We start from the raw sequence: 22,500 nt of genomic DNA, 5'->3' as shown, positions 1-22,500 counted from the left end.
CTCCAAACATAAAGGCCATTGCTATGAAAGAGCTGCAAGAGAGAAAGCAGTTGCGGGTGGATGATGTCCCAGAAGGCTTGGATTGCACAGATTCTACCAGAGGATGTTGAGATGCTCCCATTGCAACTCACTGATGGAGAAGAACTGGAGAGCTCAGCTAGAGCTGGAGGAGGTGGTAGTACCTGTTCCCTACTGGTACCAGTGGTGGCTTGATCACTTCAAATTGGAGGGACTATTGGGCCAAATTCCCATACTGTAAAAAAGGTTTTCTTTTCTGATATATAGGAGGTTTTGTGTGCAGAGGTCGCCAGGTTGAAGTTGGATGTTGCTTTTGTAGTTCCCAGTGAAGGATGATGCTGGGTCTATGATGCATTTTATTTGGATTTTGGCTGATAGTTTTCGATGAAGCCACAGATACTACTCTTGTCTGAGACCTGTTGGCTTCATCCAGAGGGAGATGTGTTCTAGGGTGCCAAAGTACTCTTCAGCTGAAGAACTCTCTTTGGGACAAGGGCATCATCAAAGCAAAGAAATCAGAAGAAGAAGCAGTCAGTAATGCAATGCGAGACAAGTGTCATGTAGCAAGGTGCCCGGAATCTATCGTATATCGTATATAGGGATTTTGGATTGCGATTTCCTTTTGGGGATCAGGCCGATTTGATGACAGGAATTTCCTTGTTTGTTGCAGCCTAAGATTGGGATTGGCCTACTCTTCTTCTATAACCGGGATCTTACGACTCTCGTGCTTAATAAGTTGGCACCTCGCATCCTGCCAAAACCTAATCCTCTTATTCTCTAGCTAGAGTTGGGCTCCTTAAGAAGATATGATACTTCTACTTTTGACACCCTTTTTTTCCTATTTTTAAACTCAAATTGATAAAGCCACCTGGCGAGTAGGAATAGTTTCGAGTTTCTGGTCTGTTTTCTTTTGAGAATCAAACCTCTAATGGGTTTTTGCTACCAGGAGAAGGGAATGGCCATGTTGATGGGGTCTATCTAAATAGAGAGGAACCTACAGGGCTGATTACTCGATCACTCCATTGTGATGACAATCACACCCATATTCTTTATTATTTCTAAATATAGATAACTGCCATCTCCCGGCATAAGAAGGAGTGACCCTAACGACAGCCCCTATAATAGTAGACAACACGTTTTAAATCAGACTGGACTGAACGAAGAAAGATCTTTCCACACAAGAGTGGAAGGGATCCTTTAGAAATAGTTCTTAGCTCCAATCAAGCTTTCTCTGCTGTCTAGGATCGTTAGTGCTATAGTGGAGACACTTTTCTCAAATAAGAATGGTGGTCACATTCCCTTTCTGGTGGTAGTCATTGAGGATCTCAAAAACAGGGATCGCAAAAACGTGTCAATAATGACAACGCTGGGCGAAAAGGCTAAAGAAGAAAAACCTGTAGATTTGAATGCCACTTCCTTTGCTAAGATAGCTAGATTTGGATGTCCATTCCATAAGGTATAGCTGCATCTGACACTGAGTAGAAGTTACTAGCAGGATAGACAGGAAGCTCTGAAGGATGTACAATGCTTGGAGGGACAGAAGTTTCAAGAGAAATGGTCTCTTTTGATGGGCATTTGTAGATGATGGTTGATACTGAAAACAATGCCTTCTTGACAGCTCTAGCATCACCAGTTATCTATTAAGCATAAAGATACATTCAAGATAACAATTAGCGGAATATAAGAAACAAAGAATAGATATTGAATAAAGAAAAAAAAGAGCAGAGCCTCATAACCGTCCTAATAGAGATAATACCACGTTCGTCTTGTTCTTTACGCCGATCCAACTCGTGCTTTTTTGGATGGATTTCACACGGAATCAAGGGAGGTGCGGGATACGACCCATATCACATTCCTGTGCCATAGCTTGCAAAATCAAATAAATCTATCGAAGCTAGGGTGCCAGGCCTATAAGAATCAGAAGAACAATCCACACTAATGTAACCGTAAAGAAATGGCGGCTCTAACATAGATTTTTCTCAATATGTCATGTTGTTGAAAAATCCTGTGGTAGCATGGGATGATCGGCACTTTAGTTTTAGTTATTGATTTACGCATCACGCATTAACTAATATTTATGGGGCTGGAGACTTCGCTAAAGCATGCACATAAATAGATGAATGAGAGATTACAAGGCAAGGAGATACAGATCTGGGGGTTGACTCAGAACTTGTACATAGGTCAGCTCACTAATGCTTAATAACCAATAAATAGTCAATCAAGAGATATGCACCAGCAAACAACATTATACTGAAATAGTGTATTAGGCGGCAAATGGCACAGAAGAGTTTAGACGATAGATTCTCTACAACAGGTAGGGATCGGGGGTTATACGCTCTTTTCTATAAACAAAGTAGGCTTGTGATTGTCCGCATCCATCACTCAATCATGCAATTCAAAGAAATGGTTTACTTATCTTCTTCTAAAGGATGGAATTGCTAGATTGTCAGTAATATCAATTGAGGAAGAAGCTAGTCCCACTTAAATTCGAAAAGAAGACCTCTATTGTGACAGAAGATTCCTCGCCCACAGCATCTCACTTATTGATTGTGACATAGCTCTCTATCTCCGCTCATAAGAAGATAGCGTTTCATTCACTCGCTCTAGAAACCATAGGAGCTACTATTCCCAAGTTTATTAAGAATGGGCACTCACTGGATTCAGGCTTCCACCGTTCTAGCTTCTCTTCGTAGTTCACTAGAATGTATCGAGCATGTTTCTCCGGATCAGGAGGCTTTACATAAATTGCTACGATTGCCAAGTCGAAAAAGAACTGGGCATGAAAGTGAAAGTGGAAAGAGAAGGGAGCGTGACTTGTTTCAAGAATTGGATGCCCTTGTTAAGGAAATCTAGTATAAAAGGAGAAATTGGGCCTATTTATAACTTTTGGTACCTAACCACCTGAACTGGGAATAATGGCTAAAGATTGAAGGTTCTAAGCCATGTATCAGAGCCGGTTATTTGAGTATCGATGCTGTTGGAGTCTAGCTTCCGACCAATCCACTTCACTTCGGAGGACATAACAGCTTAAGAAGAAATCGAGATCAGGCCCGTGGAAAGCACACACACACGCCTGGGGAATGAATCCACTTTTTCATTCTCAATACTAGGGGGGGCTTCTCCGATCGATTGCTTTAACTGTTATTCCCCAGATTGGCGAAATGACCTTTCGTCTTGCTTCCGTAAAATAATAAAATGTGCTTTCGCCAGAAGAATAAAAAAGAAGATAGCTCAGTAAATGGCATTCAAGTAAAGTCGAGAAAGAGGCCTTGCTTTCGCACAGGAAGGAAAGAATTGACTCGGGTAAGTAAGCCCTATTGGGGGATTAAGGGCTCGAGTACGATTAGAGCGCCTTTTTTTCTGCTGCGCAGGCTTACCATTTTAAATAGGGGGAAACAGGAGACTGTAGAAGATGAATATGGCTAGTCTACTGCTACTGTTTGATTGGCAATCCTTAGACTATAGGGATGAAGCAAAGGAGCATAACCTACCTGCAACTATGCTTTAAAGCAAAGAAATCTATCGAAATTCTCATTCCAGTCTGAGGGGATATCTGAAGCTACCGATCCGGGATCTCACTCAAATCCAAACCTAGCACTTTTGTATTTATTGCTTCTCCTTTTAGAAGGTCCGTAGCCGAGTAGAAGAGAAGAAAAGAGATTTCCTTATCTGCATGCCAGCTTTCATTCCTACTTTTGATGAAAGAAAGGTCAGTTGCTGCCGACAAGTCGACTAAACTTTCACAACTGTCACCTATCTTTAAGCACCTTCTAGGCCGCTTCCCAACCTAATGCATTCAAGTCTGCCTTCGGTACTGGTACTTCGGAATCAAGGGCCCAACAAGCGTGATCCACTTTCTTCCAAGCGTGATCCACTACCTGACCGAAGGAGATAGACAGGAAGGGAAGACGGTCATACAAAGGCCGAATAAAGCTCTCTTGAAGCTGCATCTGAATAGACCTAGAGTCACTCAGTACATACGAACCCTTGAATAAATAAGAATTGAGAAGTATGAAATGTGGGCATCATAACAAAAAAAGAAAAAGACCGAACCAGTAAGACTAATGTCTACTTATTTATACCTTTGAGAGGTCCACTTAGACTATTATGATTTTCTCTTTAGCTACGTAGGTTATATAAGATTCAATTCAATCTAACAAGCGGACTGGACTACCTTCGGCTACTACAAGATATTTAGAAACCTAAGAAGCTGAGCCTACTTTACGCACTTAAGGCAGCAGCAGATGATGAAGAAATGGGCGGTAGATGATAATGAGAAAGGGCGCCCCTTGGCATTTCCTGTGGGGGAGTCTGATTGATCCAATCACGACGAATGATGTCAACCCCCTCTTTTGCGCCTAACTTGACTCTGATTCTCCCACTATGAGAGCTGATCCAGGGGCTAGTTCGGCTACAGAATGGAATTTACGAAAGCCCCCCGTCTTTCTGACTCAATGTATTGCCCTTTGGGACCAGGATCTGACGAGGAAGTGAGAGAGGGGACACCAAACATAGGTGCGTACCATTGCCCCAATCCAATGGACTATGTCATACAGGGAGGAACCCTTGGAGGTTGGGACAGAAAGAAAGCAGGTTTTGCTTCTGCTTCCTTCGAGCTACCAAACTCTTTCGTCAGGTGTGGGTCAAGTTCCCTCATTATTGCTTGACTTCCCCTTTGGGGCACGAAAAGATGGACTAGGACTTAAGTAAGGGAGAGGACAACCCCTGTTTCTGGCTTACCTTCAACGAGTGAGTGCTATTCCCATTCCTTACTTTGATCCGACCCTGTTCCCCGACCAGTTTGCTTGCTCACTAGAAGAGTCAAGCGAGAGCAGCTAGTTTAGAAGGAAAAGGACACCTGGGGCTATTCGGCCTCACTTGTCGGAGACTGAACTACCGCTCGCTTACTTGCTGATCAAGGAGGTCATTTCCACTTACTCTAAGCATAGAAGGAAGAAGATTGAAAAACTAACAAACAAATTGTCTTCAGCCCTACTTACTTATAGGCTGACTTGGCCCAAGAAACAAGGTTCTATTAGGCTTGCAGGGCTTAAAAAAGAATGAGCTAGATCGCAGGTATTTGGATACGAGGTAGTAGCGGGGTCTAGTCGAAGCGGTGCGCAAAGTGTACAAAGGCGAGTCTCACGGGCAGCGGCACGTGAGGGGTCTCCCGAACTTCATGGAAGACGCAGTTAGGGAGTTGGAAGATGCACTTTGGACTCCTGCACCAGTAAGAATGGAACTGGAATAAAAAGTCGGGGTAGCTAGTCACTCCGTTACTGAGGAAAGAGAGGATGGCATTTCCATAAGTAGACTCTCCTTCTTACTGAATCCTTATCCTGCCCTCTCTACTCGGGAACAATTCATTCTTAACTCGTACATAAGTTCCGGGCGTCGACAAGAGAGTTAGCGATCTACAGCTGGTTCGGTGGACTGGTGGTGACACGGGCGGGCCCTCTACTTTATTTGCCGAATCCAATCGATCATGGGCGGCCCTCTTCGTTCACAGTCTTTCTTTCCTTTCGAATCCAATTGTTCCAATCTGACCAAATAGCAATTCATTGAAATCATTCGGGTCACCTCTTTTTTAAGCACTTGACCAAGCCTATTTCTATAGAAAAGGACAGGAATCTATTGACTTTGAGTCTGTCTCCTACTACGAAATGGGAACTGAACACAGGATGGCAATAGTTAGAAAAAAAATCCCCTCGTACTACGTCATTATTTATTCGATTTTCCCTGGTAAGTGCTCCAGATGCAGTTGCTTTAGTTGACGTAGTGAGTGGAACCTAATTATCTGTTTCCTTTCATACCAGAGTTGCCTTTTGTAGATGAGAAAGCCAACAATTTTGCAAGGAGTTGATAATTGCACTTGAAGTAGTAAGTTTAAAGACAGTTGAAACTTAATGGCACCGTTTAACCAAGCACTCTTGTAGCTTCGGAAACTCCGTGTTCAGATCGGTGAGGCAAGAGACGAATTCATCGTCAGTTACCTCCACGATATCCAAAATACCCTCAAGACCATGAAGACAGATAATGAGAGTCAGGTTCAAACAATTCAAGGATTGTAAATACCATAACAGCAAAGTAGAATGCACCAAATTTTTCCTATTACCGGTTCCAGGAAGAGCACACCAAATGAAAGAAACTATTACTCAAAAAGCGAATCACATCTCGATCCACAAACTGCCAAAAGCCTTTGTTATTCCATTCCCAGTGGAACGTCAACCTGTTTAACAACAATTTTCTAAGAAACTTGCTGAATTCTAAATGAAACAACCTTATTTTCAAGTGACAGGCAATATCCATTTCAACCAATTATTAAAGATAAAAGGGCTAACTGCACAGCTAATTGAATTCCTTTTCGAGGTTGAGTTCATCTTGAAACCGCATTTGCTTCCTAATTAAACTGAGAAAAAATAAGAATATTAAAAGAAAGACTCCACAGAACATGAATGAATTCAGGTACATCACATCAGGCTGATATGTGCCGGTATCATACCTGTTTCAAGATTCTGGCTAAGCCCTTCTTGTTGCCACATATCCAGTTTCTTCTAAGGTTTCTGGAATTGCTCAAGTTCCTGCTCAACGCTTCTTGTCTAGCTCCAGTCTAGCACTTGTACCAGTCGCCTACCAGATCACGGCTTTGCTCCAATTCTACTCTCCAATTATGCAATCCTCTCAAAAATTGGGGCTTTTCTTCACTTCAGCACTTCCCCTCGCAGTGGATTCCACTAGGTTCTTAACCTCTTCCCAATTCTTAAACTGAAACCTGCGATGTCTAATCCAACTCGGCACCTAACCAGCTTGTCAGCATCGTAAGTTTGCCTCAACATTCCCCCTAGAAATACAAAAATAATGTAAATCTACTTTCATTTATTTATTAGGGATGAGACTTTCTTTTTCTTTTTCTATTTTCTAGAATAAGTATGCTCTGGAGTAAAAGGATTCGAACCTTTGCATGCCGGTACCAAAAACCGATGCCTTACCACTTGGCTATACTCAAACGGGGGGAAGGCTCGATGAAAACGAGCTGGGATATAGATTTTTCAGAACGAAGAGTTAGTTACCCTCGGTCTTCCTTCTTTCCCGGGAATCAAGGAAGTAGTAGCGGGACAGTCCTTTATTTCCCCCTTTAGACCAACTACAACAAGCTCGCTCCTTAGGTTAGCTCTCTGCTCTACCTATTTGTTTGCAATGCCTTGCTTATCAAAATAGGCCTTTCTGTAACCTGACCTTACGCTGAAAAACTGCACTTGTTGGCTCTGCGTCCACTGAAACTTATGAAAAAGAAATGTTATTCTATCGATATCTTCAAGAGTTCCCTAACCCCCTGACTGAGAGTGCTATGATGGGCTATTGAAGTTCGTCCCTGCGGCACGGTGGGGCAGTGCAAATCCTTTCATTAATGAAGTTCCGCCCTGACACTCCCATTATTGGCTTCCTTCCCTGGGGACCGCTCGGGCGAAGGCAGAGCATGGAATGATCGTAGGGGCATCCTTCCTAGGTGGAAAAGACGTGTGTGACTAAAACCAGGAGGAGAAATCCATTTTCAAATGGCGACAGAAAGAAAGGAATCACGAAATAGAAGAAAAAGTGCACTGTGCTGGCAAATGTGGAGAATAGCCATCCATCTTTCATCAATGAAATTGTTCCGTATGGGTAGCAAATACACATATCAGAAGAGCCAACCCGAAAGCACTTGCTTCAAAGAAGCAGCAGTTACCAAGAAATTCCTGTTTCAAGTCAGTATATCTCGATAGAACCAATTCCAATCCAGGTAGTGTGAACAGAGGATGTGGAAGTTCTGTTTCCTTGCCTTGTCAAGCATTTCATCTGACACTCTATCTATACTATAGCTAGATCAATTCCTATTCTTTCTTCCAGGCGACTTTACTCCAAAGAATTTTTCCTTCTTATCTTGACTCGATCTCACGAAATTGGATTGATTGGCACACCGCGCATCTGGCATTCGCTTCTCCTATCTATCTCTTCCAACTAAGCTGATCACTGGAAAATATGAAATCCTGCAAGCAATCATTCCAGAGCCAACTACGAAGATACCTGGTCTTCCACTCTGTTCACTGGAGGAAAGACAAGAAAGTAAACAATTCTTCAAAGGAATTGGCTCTACCGGAACAGAGGAATTGGCTCGCTCCTTCGCTCGCTGGGTAAGCATAGAATGCACACCAGTCTGGTATCAAAGCGTATCTACTTGAAAAGGAGACTACTTGAACAGATGAAATGGAAGGAAGAAATGAAAGTTCGATCTACCAACGTAGAGTCCGCCCCTCCCAGGAAGAAGAAATTTGCTACTTTGGCTCATCAGTTGGTAAGTCTGTCTATGAAGTTCAGTGCCCAGAAAAGAGAAAAAAAGACCAAAACAAGCTTTTTCAAGCTCTACAAGTCCTATATATATAGTGTTCCACTAGATAGCCGTGTTAAACTAGTCCAGTCTTGCCGAGTGGCCTTATCTTCTGGTTACCTGGTCCGGTACTTCTACTTCGAGAGTGAGTTAGTAAACAGGATCAACTTTATGATCCATTTTGAGAAATTGCAATCACAGAATCAGAACGAGTGGGTCTAGAGTCCATCCTCACACAGTTGAAATGCTGCTTCTCCCTTCTCCTTTCCAAAAGAAAGTGGATCTCATAGCCTCTGACAATTCGAAAAGTAGGTCTCAGTCTCATTTTCAGATGCAATTTTCCACCGGAAAGAGAATCCCATATTCTTTAAGCCAAGCCGCCAATCCTAGGGTCAATGCGGAACAGGAAACCATTGCTATTTGAGCAGTTAGAGAATCGAAATTCCACTCATTTAGAAATCGATCGGCGAATGCCAGAGGAAGGATAAGGGGAGCCTACACCAACGTAGTCTTAGCCCTAGAACACATGGAGCTTGGAGCACTGATAATAAGTCTGTCTGATTTTCAAGGAGTTTATGAACAATCACCACATCCATATTGAGGAGAAAGCTCACTCAGGCTACTGAACTTGTAAATACAGTTGCGCTCATGATAGGGATTCCGTTTATGGCGTGAGGTGAAGTTAGAAGCATACCTGGATATATACTCATAGTGGCTTCCATACCTATCTCCGGTAGAACTAACAAAATAGAAACCTATGACTAGTAGACTCATACGAAAACTTGAAAGATCTATTTCATTAGAAGAGAAAGTTCACTAATCTATGGCCTAGAAAGCCAAAACAAATGATCAGTCCAATGACAGAAGGACAGAAGCGCGTTCCCTTCGTCCTCAATGTGCGTCCACAGCTTACTCGAGTGCTTGAGATATTCATTTGGTTTAAGGCACCTTCATCGTAGGAAGGAAAAAACCCGGATCCCCGGGCGGATCATTCCCTCTAACAAGCTAAACAAGAGTCCAGGAGCGAGAGAGGAAAATCCAAAGTGCAAATAACATAATAGAGGGTTGGTTCTGTGTCAACCTTATGAGATAGTTGGATGAAGGAGTTGGATTTATCTATTTCAAGTCCGTCTGGCGGTCTTGCTCTTGTTGTTCCCCTACCAGCCCTACCTACATCACCTGACCAATGTCGCTATCCGACTGATCATCCTTTGAGACCACGGAGAACATCAGAGAGAAAGATACGTCACCTAAAAAAAATTGACACCCTGACTTATATGAGTCGGCTAGAAACTCAAGGCCTGGCCTTTTGTGGGAGAATGCTGAGTCCTTCCCAAAATCGCCTGGATCAACGAAAGATCTGGATAACGCTAGGTTGTGATACTGATGTCTGATTTTACTCATATACATCCGATAGTGAAGGCCGTGAAGTTTGAACAGCCTCACTTAACCCTGGTTCGGTAACCTTTCTAGAGCCCAGGTATCCATGACCTGTAGATAGAGGCCCACTTTCCATTGGATACTCCGAATAAAAGAAGAAGTAGTTACCTAATCATGGGTCTATACGTAAGATCTCCTTGCGTAGAGGTTAAGGCCAGACGGATTACTGAAATGTAGTTTTACTAACGTTTCCTCATCGACTGCGAGAGTTTGTGGTGTTTGTTCTCGGACCAAAGAAACCAAACAAGCATACCTTTCCTTTAATGGAGTATCTTGGGTATGGTACTCCCTCTTTATCAGCTCGATGTTCAATCAGCATTCCTTCACGGGGATCTTGACCGGATGTAAGTCAAGATTGCTATTATCTTTTTAAAGAACATAAACTTCAAAGCTTCTAGTCTGTCCCAACTCTTTCGAGCCGCTCTCCCAGTCAACGTTCAAAGGCATCACCATACCTTAGCACTTTTGAGATTGAGAAATGCTTTTCTGGCTTCTTCTCCACACCTTTCTTTAACAACTCAGTTAAAGGCCTGCTGATAGCTCCATACCCCGGTACAAACCTCCTGTAATAACCCCTGCAACCCTCGGAGTTCTCTGACATTGGCTGGTTCTGGCCAAGCTGTCATGCCCTCTACCTTGTTTGTATCAGTAGATACCCCAATTTCATAAATAATGTATTTCCTTTATGAAATTTGGCTCACCCACAAAAAGTTTGTTCTGCCGGAACACTTCCTCTAGCAACTTGAGATGCTCCACCATGGTAGAACTGTACACTAGAATGTCATCGAAAAAGACCAATACCCCTTTCCAACATATCTCTTTAAAAACACTATTCATGAGTTGTTGAAAGGTTGCCGGGGCATCACCTTGAATTCAAAAAGCCGGTCCTTCAGGCTGTTTTGTAGATATCCTCTTCCTTTCATTCTTATTTGGTGATAACCAGCCCTCAAATCTATCTTAGTTCACACCTCATCCAAAAGTGCCGGTCTTCTATGATAGGAATGGGGTATTTGGAAAACATAGTTGCTGCATTTAGTTTTCGATAGTCGAAACACATTCTCCAGGTTCCATCTTTCTTCAACACCAGAGCTGCTTTGGGGCTTGTACTGGGCCTGATTACAGCATTTTGCAACAGCTCCTCTACTATCCTTTCAATCTCTGTTTTCTGGGTGATAGCATTTCGTCGGAATACAAATGGTGATCCTCGAGACCAAAGGGCATTGAACGAGAGAGAAGGAAATCGTCCACAGAGAATCGGAGTATCCGGCCTAGTGATAGTTAGAAAGAGTTGGCCAATACAGAATCTCATGCGCCTCTCATTGATGAACCCCTTTTTCCTTTATCCTCTACTGGTGGCTGATTGATTGAGCGCCGGTCTCACTCATTCTTTATGAGCGGAAGCCATGCACCTATCACCTATAACCGGAGAAGTACTATACGGCACGGCACCTTCGGCGAGGACTCAACTCAACAGAGAATGATTTGACAAACATTGATCCATGCTTGGCCTTAGCCTGAGCTCAACTCTGAAAAAGAAAAGAGGAGAATCTCTCTAGCTTGTGGAATCACTTCCCTGGATGCTTAGATAGCTCGAGAAAGTGCGCCACTTCTCCCTTAGAGCCCATCTATCTAAACGGGTATAAAAACAGAGAAATAGGCTCATTAAGTGAAGTGAGAACAGAACTCGATCTTTGCTAGGCGTGAGAAGAAGATATCGGTCCTTTGGCCATCGGGAGCAGTTGTAAAGAAATCCTTTGAATGGATCAGTGAGTTCCGGCACGATTGCTGGAACGAACGGAATCTACGGGAACGAGATCTTTCTGTTGGCACGATATCTTTCAGGAACTGCGGTAATCCAATCCTTGAGCTAAGGACGAATGCTTGATTTGCAATCTTTCAAGACGATTTTCTTGTAGCAGATGTGGAATCCAGATTGGCATAACGGGTTCTACGTGAAGTCAGCCGTTCGTCATCATTTGAGGGTTCGGGTCGGGATCATGGCCATAAATCGCTACTTTTTCCACTAGAGCGAATAGCATTCTTCGAAACAGGCACAGGACACTAGAGCGAATAGCATTCTTCGAAACAGGCACGCACAGGACTTGAAGCAGAATCAGAGAGTGATCCCTTTCCAACAGACTGATCGAATTCCAGTGATACACTACGCCTGGCACTATTCGTCACATTAGTAGTTAAGTTACTCATTTGTTACGAACAAAGAGACGCTAGAGATTCTATGAACTTCAGATCGATGCCATTCACTAATCTCAATCGTCTTTCTATGGATTTCTAGGCCGATGGGCGATAAACCTTAAAAGTAGCTGCTACGGGCTCTGTGGTGCGTCTCAGAGCCCTTCCCCATGGGGGGTTCCCGTTCTGCTAATCTTGCTATCTTCCCCAGGTTTGCTCGTTTCGATTGGAACAAGAAGTCCGTATTGGTATTTCTTGGTATTGGTAGCAGATGTTCAGCGGTAACAAACAGTAGCTGCAAGTAGATCATCTCTCTTTCTTTCGTACAAGTAGATCGTTGGGATGAGATCTGTAGTCTAAGAATCGGTTCATAGGAAAGCACGCCTTGCAGTTGGCATCGGTAGAAGATTTCCGTCTTGTCCCTCGGAGTGGAGCTAGACTCACTTCCTTTGTTCTAGACATTATACGTTACTCACTGAGGAAGAAGGGAGTAAAGTATCTACACTCGTATCGGATCTGGAGATCTGCCCCGGGATGGAAAGGTATCGATCGACCAAGAACTTGTCGAATTTCTTTGACCTCGGAGCCCGTACAAGCTCTTCTTCCACAACCATATGTGACCTCCCCGAGTTTCGAACCCCTCGCCCTCTAAATGTGGATCTCCTCCTCCTCGTTGTTGCCGTGGAGAGACCTCACGTCTAGTTGAAATAGATGCAAGTAAAACTTTCTGACAGCTATGTGAGCACGGATCTTTCCATCATAAGAATAGGGCTCTAGCAATAGATCAAAATCACTAGTCCATTCTGATTCGGAAGATAGGGCTGGGCTGGCAGGTTCTAGTTTGTTCGCACAAGAAAGAGAAAGAAGTGCCGGAGGCAGCACTGGACCAAGTAAAGGTGCCGGATACGTCTCAACTCAGCTTGAAAGGGAATGTGTTTCTGGGGAATCGTACTTTTGATTCTCAGCTAAAGCCCACCCTTGTAAAATAGCATCTACTTATGATCCGCCTAATTTGCAATCTTATGATCCGCCTCACAATATGATAAGAAATAATCCACCCAGGACCAGAAACCAGACAATAGCTTTGTTTCACGACGAATCCAAATAAGTGTACTGTACTTCCTTTACGCTTGATGTAGGATTTACCTATTAATATGAAGTTCACTCTTCTGCTGACTTGAGTCCAGAAGGGAAGCGACTGATTTCCAATTCTTCTTTGCTAGCGCTTGACTCCTGTGGAATTCCATTAACAAGCTTAAAAGAAAGCCTTTTATTTGGTTTTTGAGATACTAGTTATTTATAGGTTAAGTTCGATATTTCACTCCGTGGGCCGGCTAATTAATTCAAGTAATTCCTGGAGGGGAATCAATCGAAGAGATTGCCTGCCCATGCTACAATTCCTTACTCAAAAGGACTAGAGTGCTAAGCTGCCTTCCCGGCACCACCACTATAATGAATGGCTCAACAAATAGGAGATGAGAATCTAATTGATCCTTTCTAGAATAGAATATAAAGAGAAGCTTGTTCTGCCCATCTATCTAGAGAATGAAAAGGAACTAATGCCACTGATAGGAAATACATAGACCGTACGCCCACTTACCACTCTACCACTTCAATTCAATGACGGACTTCTCCGATACCGATACCAAACCTAGCTTGAGAGAGATCACAGGCATGTGGTGAACCATACCGAGTGAATGAGTACTGAAATGAACCATATCGAGCTGTGGTCTTACTCTACAACTCAAGTTCGATGAGCTCTTAGCGGAGTTGTGTGCCTACTATCTACTAAGTTGTGTGCTAGGGATGGAAAGAAAGCAAGAAGCATGCCAGGCAGTTTCCACTTTCTTACCGGGCGAAGGCAGTGAATGGTTAGCTATTCGAATGGTTTACTTTACTTCGATACTGGCATTCTTCTTTAATGAATTCTATTTCACAGGTGGAATGAGGAGAGCAAGAGGTGAGATCCGATTGCACGACAAAGTAGATCTGCACGTGGCGAAAAACAAAAAATCTCATAGATAGACAGAGATTTCAGGAAGGATTCAGCAGTTGAGTGATCTGGTTATCCTGGGGAATCCGGAACGGTACCCGCATTCTAGGTCTAGGACTTCGAGTTCCCTTTAGAAGCAGGCCTGGCCGGTACTAAAACAGAGAAGTCAGCTCAGGTTTCATCTCATCTAAGCAGCAGCCAAGCGATGATTCTGGAATCGTGCCATGCTTGACAGTTGGACTTCTCGCCATACATAGAAATGAACTGCTGATGAGCTAGCTATCCCCGATATGATCTGGTACTAGACTTCACACATGTTGCCATCGTATAATCGGAGAATCAACGCTGCTGTCTACCTTCGGAAAGCAAAATAGATGATTTTCGATACTAGGATGACTACTCCCGAGGCCTGTTTTAACTAAAGAATTTACAGGTGGCCCGGTCGGTAAACTATTCCCGAGAGAGGAGAAGCAGAAACATCAATCTGTATTTTCGTATCATATTCCAGCAGCTCCAATGCCTTAGAGCGGGATCTGCTGCTCTGTTCCCTTAGATGCAATAGTTTACTGATCCGGTTTTCCCTAATTTCAATAGTGAGGAGGATGTCCAATAAAAATACTATATTCTAGTATCTGACCAAAGGGAAGAATGAAAATAAATAGAGATAGAGGTCTCGGAAGTAGGGCCTATTAAAAGTACAGTGCCTTCTTGTTCTTGTTCTTCTGATCGATTGATTCAATTGGATTAAAGGGAAGAGAACACCAAAACTACTAGCGAAAAGCACTTTCACCTGGCTAGCACTTAGCAAGGTTAGTTTAGTTTGCTTGGAAGGGGAGCATTCCAAATGCATAACTCGAAATGACACTAAAGACTAAAGCTAGAACATCTATAGTGACAGACGAGGGCGAATCGTAACTAGAAGAAGGCCTCCGAACTGCTTCAAATCAAGAAATTGTGGGGAGCTTTTGGTCAAGTCTTGGAAGGGACTCCCATCCCAGAGTGTGAAAGCTCTCGGGAGAAGGGAATCGACAACACAACTGGAGCTGCCCTTTCTTTGGTTTAGTAAGAAGCTTCCTCAAGTATGTCGATTTGTAGTACGGTCAGTTCACTCGAATCCACTGACTTCATGCACGGGGACTCGACCATCAATCCTTTCTTGTGACGAGCTGTGACTGGGTGCTCTGAAACCTCCTTAAAAGGAGGGGCGGTGGGGTAAGGTAATTGAAGTAACTAGCCAGTATTAAGATTAGGCATAAGCATAATAAACTGATGCATCCGAAGACGGTGAATCTAGAATAGAGGCCGGGTGGGGAAGCAAAAGATGCAAGAGAGCCTTTTTCCGGGAAGGAAGGGACGGCCGAGAATGATGTCCTTTCTCGTGCCTAATGCCTAATGCCTAAGTGGGAGCGCCCCTCTGTCTGCTACTTTACACTACTCCTTGAACGTGTCCTCTCGGCTCTCCTCGAAACTATTCCGAAGTTTTGAATTCCATTTCTATGGATAGGTTCTAAGCATATGAGAGAAAGGCGGATGAAAGGCAGTGACCCTAAGTTCCGAATCTTGCCCTGAATAAGTAAGGTTTCGGGGAAGTTAGAAGCCTTTCGGGCTGAATAGGGGCGGTGAGAGGGTGTAGTGTAGTAAAGGAGGTGGGCTTAGAGCCAGCAAGCAAAGTAAGGCAAAGCTTTATCGCGAAGAGGGCAGATGAATGAATTGGTTCCAGGGTATGCCTTCCGAGGTATGCCGGGCAATAAGGGCAAGGAAGGCTGCGGGAAGAGTTTCAGGACTAGGCCAGAGGACTCCTGTCCATAAGGCTAGGAAGGCAGGAGCAAAAAGATTGAACTAGCCCACGCATCTGCTCCCCTCTCAATCCACCAATAACTCCCATCTCCCAGCATCTCATTCCCCCACCCCGTCGTCGAGAGCAGCCAGCCCTTCTCAATAGAATCCATGTGCCATTGCCTGAATGTCAATCTGCCCCTCCTGTCCGAAAAGAAGCATATCCGAATAAAGGTACCAAGGTAACCCTTAGAGTCAAAGCATTTTTAGCTATTAAGGACTTACTGAAAAAGGCTCAAAAAAACAGGAATCAGTTGGAGGAAACTAAGGACCAGGTTCACATTATCAGTGAGCGCGGATAAGAACGTTTCCTGGAATTCCACATCCCATATTGACTCTACCATCCCTAACGTTGGCCACTAAGTCCAATCTGACCTATCTCAAATAAGATCTTTTAGGATCAATTGGTTAGGCATCCCTCTTCTTTGTTTGCATAAGGCCACTAGCCATCTAGTGTTCGCTATCCTTCATCTTTCGATTAGCGAGATGATCTTAAAAACTACAGGCCTGAAATTTGCCTTTCTTAAGACCCCGTTGAACATATTTTCAAAATGTTCCATCATTGGGTATAAGTAGAATCTTCATAGCCCAAAAAAAACACAGTCAAAGTCAAACGTTTGTCGGTGGCACAGGGTTGTGTTTGAAGAAATGGAGTTTCGTTGTTCGTCACATGAAACTCTGCACTTAGGGATCAGCCTCACAAATATGCTCTTCGAGCTTTGAAACCGTCTTCTTTGTGGACTCGGCTGTAGGCTATATATCCATGGCTTGTTGAGATCCCCTTCCTCCTTCCTTTCTCACTGGAAAAAGCAGTAGTTGTCAATCGACGACCAGTTATCAATCAATCTGATGAAGGTAACAATATCCTCCTTGAAATCCATATAATCATTCCCTGGAAAATCCACCAGATTCTCCCTCCTCTTATGGCTCAAAGGCTCAACCTGGCTAGTAAGTCGGCATAGGAGAGGAGCACTCATTCATCTTGTGGTGGGCTGGCTTACTACTCCCCGATATTAGCTCTCAGCAGTTAAGCAATTCCGAAATCAGTTTGTTGCCCTGCAAAGTCTTTGACCTTGGGTATATGAGTAGGAGACTTAGGACAGTAGCGTCGATAGGCAGTAGGGCAAGCTGCCGGATTGACAGACAGTTATTAGGACAGTGGGTAAGCTACTTAGGCTAGGGAATAGGTACACATAGGTCAGATACGTGGGCAAGTCTCAATAACCAAAGTAGGAGTTGATGAGTGACTTTCTTCTTCTCTATTCCTTCTTACTGGACTGGACGGATTCCTTTTTGTAAACTGAGTTAATGGAGTCAAGAAAGAAGCTAGTACATTTGCAGGCACATTATAGAATTCCTATATGGAAATTCATTTGCGGAAGACCTCCATTCAAACATGATTCAACTATCTCATTGGAAAGCAAAAGACTGTAAAAAAGAGCTTCGCTCGGTTGGCCCTCCTAGGCTTCCGCCTACTTTCTCTTCTCTTAAGTCTACAACAAGTGGGAGAGGCAGGATTCGAACCTACGTAGAAAACCTTCAACAGATTTACAGTCTGTCGCTTTTGACCGCTCGGCCACTCTCCCCTTCCCGGGGATACGCCCTCCTCAAACAAAGGGTTCCTGAATAAGAAGGATGGCGGCCTTCGTTCTTAAGTTAAGAAGAGCAGATGGAACTATTAGATTTGCTAGCGTTCCGAGAGAATAAATAAGGTCATTTAGTAAGTTCATAACAATTTATGTAAAGCAAGGGGCAAAGCTTCTACGACAGCTTCCCCCTCATTGCCATCGTCGGCCTTCCCCAGCTCCCCTCCTTCGTCGCTTCTGGCTAAGCATCTTTCGGCGGAGGAAAGGAGGCGACTAGTCGCTTCTGGCGAAGCAGCGAGTTCATGAGCAAGTGAATGAACGAGCAGCGAGTGAAGTGCAACAGTCGTAAGTAAGGCTCGCCATGTTCCTAAAAGGAGTGACCATCTTTTCTTCCCTTCTACTGACACTGAGCGAGCAGCAAGCATAGGCAATAGTTTCCGTAGGGGTGGGGCGCAAGCAAGCGTTTTCAGGCTCCGCTAGCTAGCGTACTCTTCTGCTATCAATGAAACCGAAAGAAAAAACCAGTGCCCTTTCGTATAGATCGAGACGCAGTACTTTTTCTTTACTTCTTCCATACTAGGAAGAATGGAAGGAAATCCTTCGATAACACTTCTTCCTTATTTGAAGAAATGATATCCGACGCCCGTGGAAACTCTTTCATTTCAAAAAAGTTCTTCTTCTTAAGAAGCAAATAGCATTTCCTATTGATTTGTCCCCTGGACTAGACCTATGTAGATTCGGAATTATCCGTCGCTACGCTGTTCCCAAGGACTAGCAAAATCGAAATAGCGAAATTCTTGGGTCATCTCAATGGGTTCAGAAACCACACATTTCTCTGGATCATCATAGCGTACTTCCACATATCCACTCAGAGGAAAGTCTTTTCGTAATGGATGACCCTCGAAACCATAATCTGTTGATATACGGCGTAAATCCGGATGATTGATGGAAGAAACACCAGACATATCCCATACTTCTCGCTCCCACCGGCCGGCTGATGGAAATAGACTGACTACCGGAGATATTCGTGTTACTTCGTCTGCACTTGTTTGTACACGAATGCGTGAGTTATACCGAGTACTCAGTAAATTATGGACAACTTCAAATCTTCGTTTTCGAGAGGGATGATCCACTCCGCAAATATCGATCGAAACTTGAACCCTTGTATAGGTATGCCATTTTAGAAAGCACAACAATGGAAATGGGTAGTCAGTATTGGTATAAGATCTATTCCCATGTTCCGATCTTTTCATTTTATGTACCCATTTCTTGGGTAAAATCTCCCAACTATATTGGAAAATGGATTGGTTATCCATAAATGAAAATAAAGAAAGCTTTATTTTGGTTCCGCTTCTTGCTCTAAGCAGAAAGACTTGTCAGAAATCGCCGGTTGGGTTGGTCCGACCAAGAAAGGCATGGGAGTGGAGAGGCAGAAGTGAAAGACTGGCTACCAATAAAGATCCAAAACTGCACACTTTATATAGTTATGTATCCAGGATCGGCTGCATGCTCTAGTGTTGAATCGGGTATAGAACCCAGGATGCTTGGTTACAATTCCGAATCCGCTAAACCATCGCTCGGGGAAAAGTATTATACAGAGCATTAGTACTTATTCTGATCCTTTCCTTATATTTAGATTCTAGTAGTTTATTTCAGTCGTATTCGTATCCTTACTGCGGTTTAGTAAGGGTAACAAATAAAAGTATGCAGGTTCTATTTTATTGTTCCGAGACATATGATGATAGCATTGAGAATGAGAAATCTTTGCAAAATGCACGTATTATTAAGGAGTTCTGGAACGATTACTACGCTAAGCTGTTGGATATTGACAAAACGAAAAAGACTTCTAATGTTGATATGTATCAGGATGATGTTAGAAAGTTGTTGATTAATGAAAAGAAGAATCAAAATGGTGTGTTTTCCGATACTGAATTAATAGATTTACAGAATCAAATTGCAAATTGCACAATGAAGTTCGATGAGGATAATCTATTTAAAGTAACTCCTAACATAGTAAAGTTCTTGATTAATAAAGATCAGCCTAACGCTAAGCAATATCTAAAGGGTTGCCTACCAAGTAGCTTACCTATGCTTAAGATGTTTGGTATCTATACGCTTGAGGCTATCATGATTCATGTACTAGGCTTGGTATTCAACACTCTTCAGGAATCATCCGCAGTTAAGGCAGCTAGATTTATAGATCAACTTAATTCAACTGTACGAGAACAAGCAAGGTTTCTACAATACAAAGCACCAGGTAGTGGTAAGGTGGAAGCAGTACTCACTAGTAAGGTAGAATCAGTTAAGGATGTTGTTCAGCCCAAAGGTGCTAGCAAAAAAGAGAAAAAGAAAAAAATTCAGTGTCATTATGATATCGGGAAATACTTGCTCCAATTCATGATTGAAAGAAATGTTCTACATATATCAACAGATAGGGGAGTAAAAAAAGAAGATCCAGTGCTGGTTCTTAAGAAAGGTCAAGGGTATATAGAGAATTCTTGTTATGTTATGTGCAATTTGAACATAAATCTGCTCCCTATCAAACTCAATCTTCCGATGCTTTGCAAACCCTTGGATTGGCAACCAGCAGAGAGGGGGTCTGATCCTGATACATTATCGGATCTGATAGGAGGTTACTTATGCAAACCCACGGGGGATATCTAGAATCACTTTCGGCTATTAACTTCCCATGACTTAAACCACTTCTATATAAAGTTACATAAAAAAGAATACAAGCAGATGTGTGATATTTTGAATGGGCTTCAGTCTCAAGCGTTTGAAATAAACAAAAGGCTCTTGAGATTTCTGGAAAAGAATCGTCAATGTTTAGTTGAGTGTGGGCTTCTTTTACCAAATGCTCTGGCTCGCGTGAATCCGACAGAAGCCTCAGACATATTGAGGGAGTGCTACTTCAATAACATCAAAGGTATTAATAATGCTTGTAGCTATAACATACTGTTAAATAAATTATTAAAACAGGTGCAGCAGGCTAGTTATGAAGATTTTTTAATAAGACTTGCGTCAGCATACGAAGGTTATCAATTCTATTTGCCAGCATTCATGGACTTCCGTGGTAGAATCTACCGTTCAGGTGTATTGCATTTTCATGAGCGTGATTTGTCAAAAAGTTTATTACTCTTTTCTGCCGATCATCCTCAACCTCCAGCACAAAACCACCTGTCGGAAAAAAAGAATCTCAGTCAACACTTAGCATGTGCTGCAGCCTTTAAGTATCCAAAGTTCTCGAACTTAGATGATGCCCTTAAATGGTATAACGAACACCAGACTGAAATGTTTACTTCGGACGAAAGTTTCATTCAATTTGCTGCGCAAGCTAGTGATCCATTTTTTTTCATAGCCAAGATCCTTTCTCAGGATGAAGGAGTGAGTAATTATCATCAGGTTCCAGTGACCCAAGATGCGAGTGCGAGTGCATATCAAATTATGAGTTATCTCTTGCTTAACTTAGAAATGGGTAGGAGAACGAATCTTCTTCCATCTTAAGACGGTAAAATCCAAGATGTGTACATGTGCTTGCGGGATGAGCTTAATAAATTCTTGGATACCAGATTGAATAATGTTAGTAGTAGTAATTAGAAGAAAAAACTCATAGATTCTATGTTAACCAGAAAGTTCGTCAAAGGATTGTTTATGCCATCTCCACAGGGGTCCGTCCGGTTCTTCCTCAAATGGGTTGCCTCAATCTTTATCAAAGTTTTGGTATCTAGCTTATCCAGCTACAGTATAGTATACTCCTTCCTTGCTCGATAGAGCTCTTTGAATCCGCTTCAACTAAATGCGTAAAATAGAGTAATTTCTTCAAAAGCCAGTTTCTTTCGAGAAGGCAGGAGGCCCATAGCGAGTTACAATAGTGCCAGTTCTTGTATGGAAGGCCGTAATTCCGGTAACCTCGACTGCTCTAAGAATGATCCGGGCTAGCCGGGCACATCACATCAAAGTTAGGTCATTTGTCAAAAACATGGCAAATAGCTCAGTTGGTTTGGTAAGGGAGCTATTCTCTCACTTAAACCACTCCCATATTAGGTATTCTATCTCGTCTTAAAGTTCCCCCGCATTACCCATAACTTACCACCTGTATCTCCGGAACTCAAATCGCAAAATGACAATGCTTTCGATAGTCTGTACTAAATTACTTTGTACGAATGCACATCTCGGCCGTCGGGTAGCTGATCACCATTTCAAAGTCTATATCCGTGGTTCAAGAAATGGAATTGCTATTCTCGATTCAGACAAGACACTGATTTGTTTACGAAACGCTCTTCATTTTATAGGATCTCCCAGTCGTCAAAAAGGTCGTTCCTTCTTTTTAAAGACCAATCATTTATTTATTTATGAGATAACGGAAGAAATGGCGAGCTATTTAAGAAGCTATTTAAGAAATGTGAATTCTCATTGTTTCGATGATTCTCAATGGAAGATCGGGGCGTTTTTGACCAAATCTTTTGCAAATAAAAAAAAATTCCGTTCAAGAAAGAAGAAGATCAATTTTGGGTTGAACCAACAACCTGATTGTGTGGTTATTCTGAATGCAGATAGAAAGTCTTCGGTCATACTGGAAGCTGATCGATCACAAATACCTATTCCATCCTTAGTTGATTCTACGATCCCATGGGAATCCTATAAAAGAATCACTTATCCCATCCCAGCGAATGATCCTATACAGTTCGCATATCTATTTCGTCATTCGATCATGAAAACAGTGATTCTTGAACAGAATGCGATTAGTAGAGAAGCGCAATCTCTCAGAGTCACTTTGAGTACGGGGAAGTCCGCAGGAGGGATGAGATCCGCCTGCTACTCCACCTCTTCTTCTTCCCCAATAGACGAAGAAGAAAATAGGGCCAAGGCGCTATTGGAGATGCGCAAAAAATATCCATCGGGAGATGGCGCTGACGCTGACGCTAACGCTCGCAAGGCGGTTTTGCAGGCAATTTCTAAAAATACTTTTTTTTCGTTGAGCTCATAACCCGGTTTGGGCCGATTGACTCTGAGAGCGATCGAGGGGTCGCGGGCTCACACCTTGCTTTTGCGCATAGGATCGAAGAGATCCT

At 42.9% G+C, this 22,500-nt stretch overlaps 1 long non-coding RNA gene, 1 other non-coding gene and 1 pseudogene across 3 annotated transcripts in view; 1 reads left to right on the top strand and 2 right to left on the bottom strand.

Annotated features, from left to right (window-relative positions):
- LOC125531996 (uncharacterized) overlaps positions 1–22,500 on the bottom strand; it is a 167,342-nt gene that overhangs the window by 15,096 nt on the left and 129,746 nt on the right. The window lies entirely within an intron of this gene.
- On the bottom strand, positions 17,346–17,428 carry TRNAY-GUA (transfer RNA tyrosine (anticodon GUA)). Its single transcript has one exon. It is a non-coding gene; the product is annotated as a tRNA-Tyr (tRNA).
- LOC147991600 (small ribosomal subunit protein uS2m pseudogene) overlaps positions 20,381–22,500 on the top strand; it is a 2,370-nt pseudogene continuing 250 nt past the window's right edge.

The sequence above is a fragment of the Triticum urartu genome, chromosome 1A (assembly GCF_056163025.1).
Source record: "Triticum urartu cultivar PI428250 chromosome 1A, HENAU_Tu73, whole genome shotgun sequence".
NCBI lineage: Eukaryota > Viridiplantae > Streptophyta > Magnoliopsida > Poales > Poaceae > Triticum > Triticum urartu.
The sequence above is the reverse complement of the archived record's forward strand: the minus strand, read 5'-3'. Positions and strand labels throughout refer to the sequence as shown.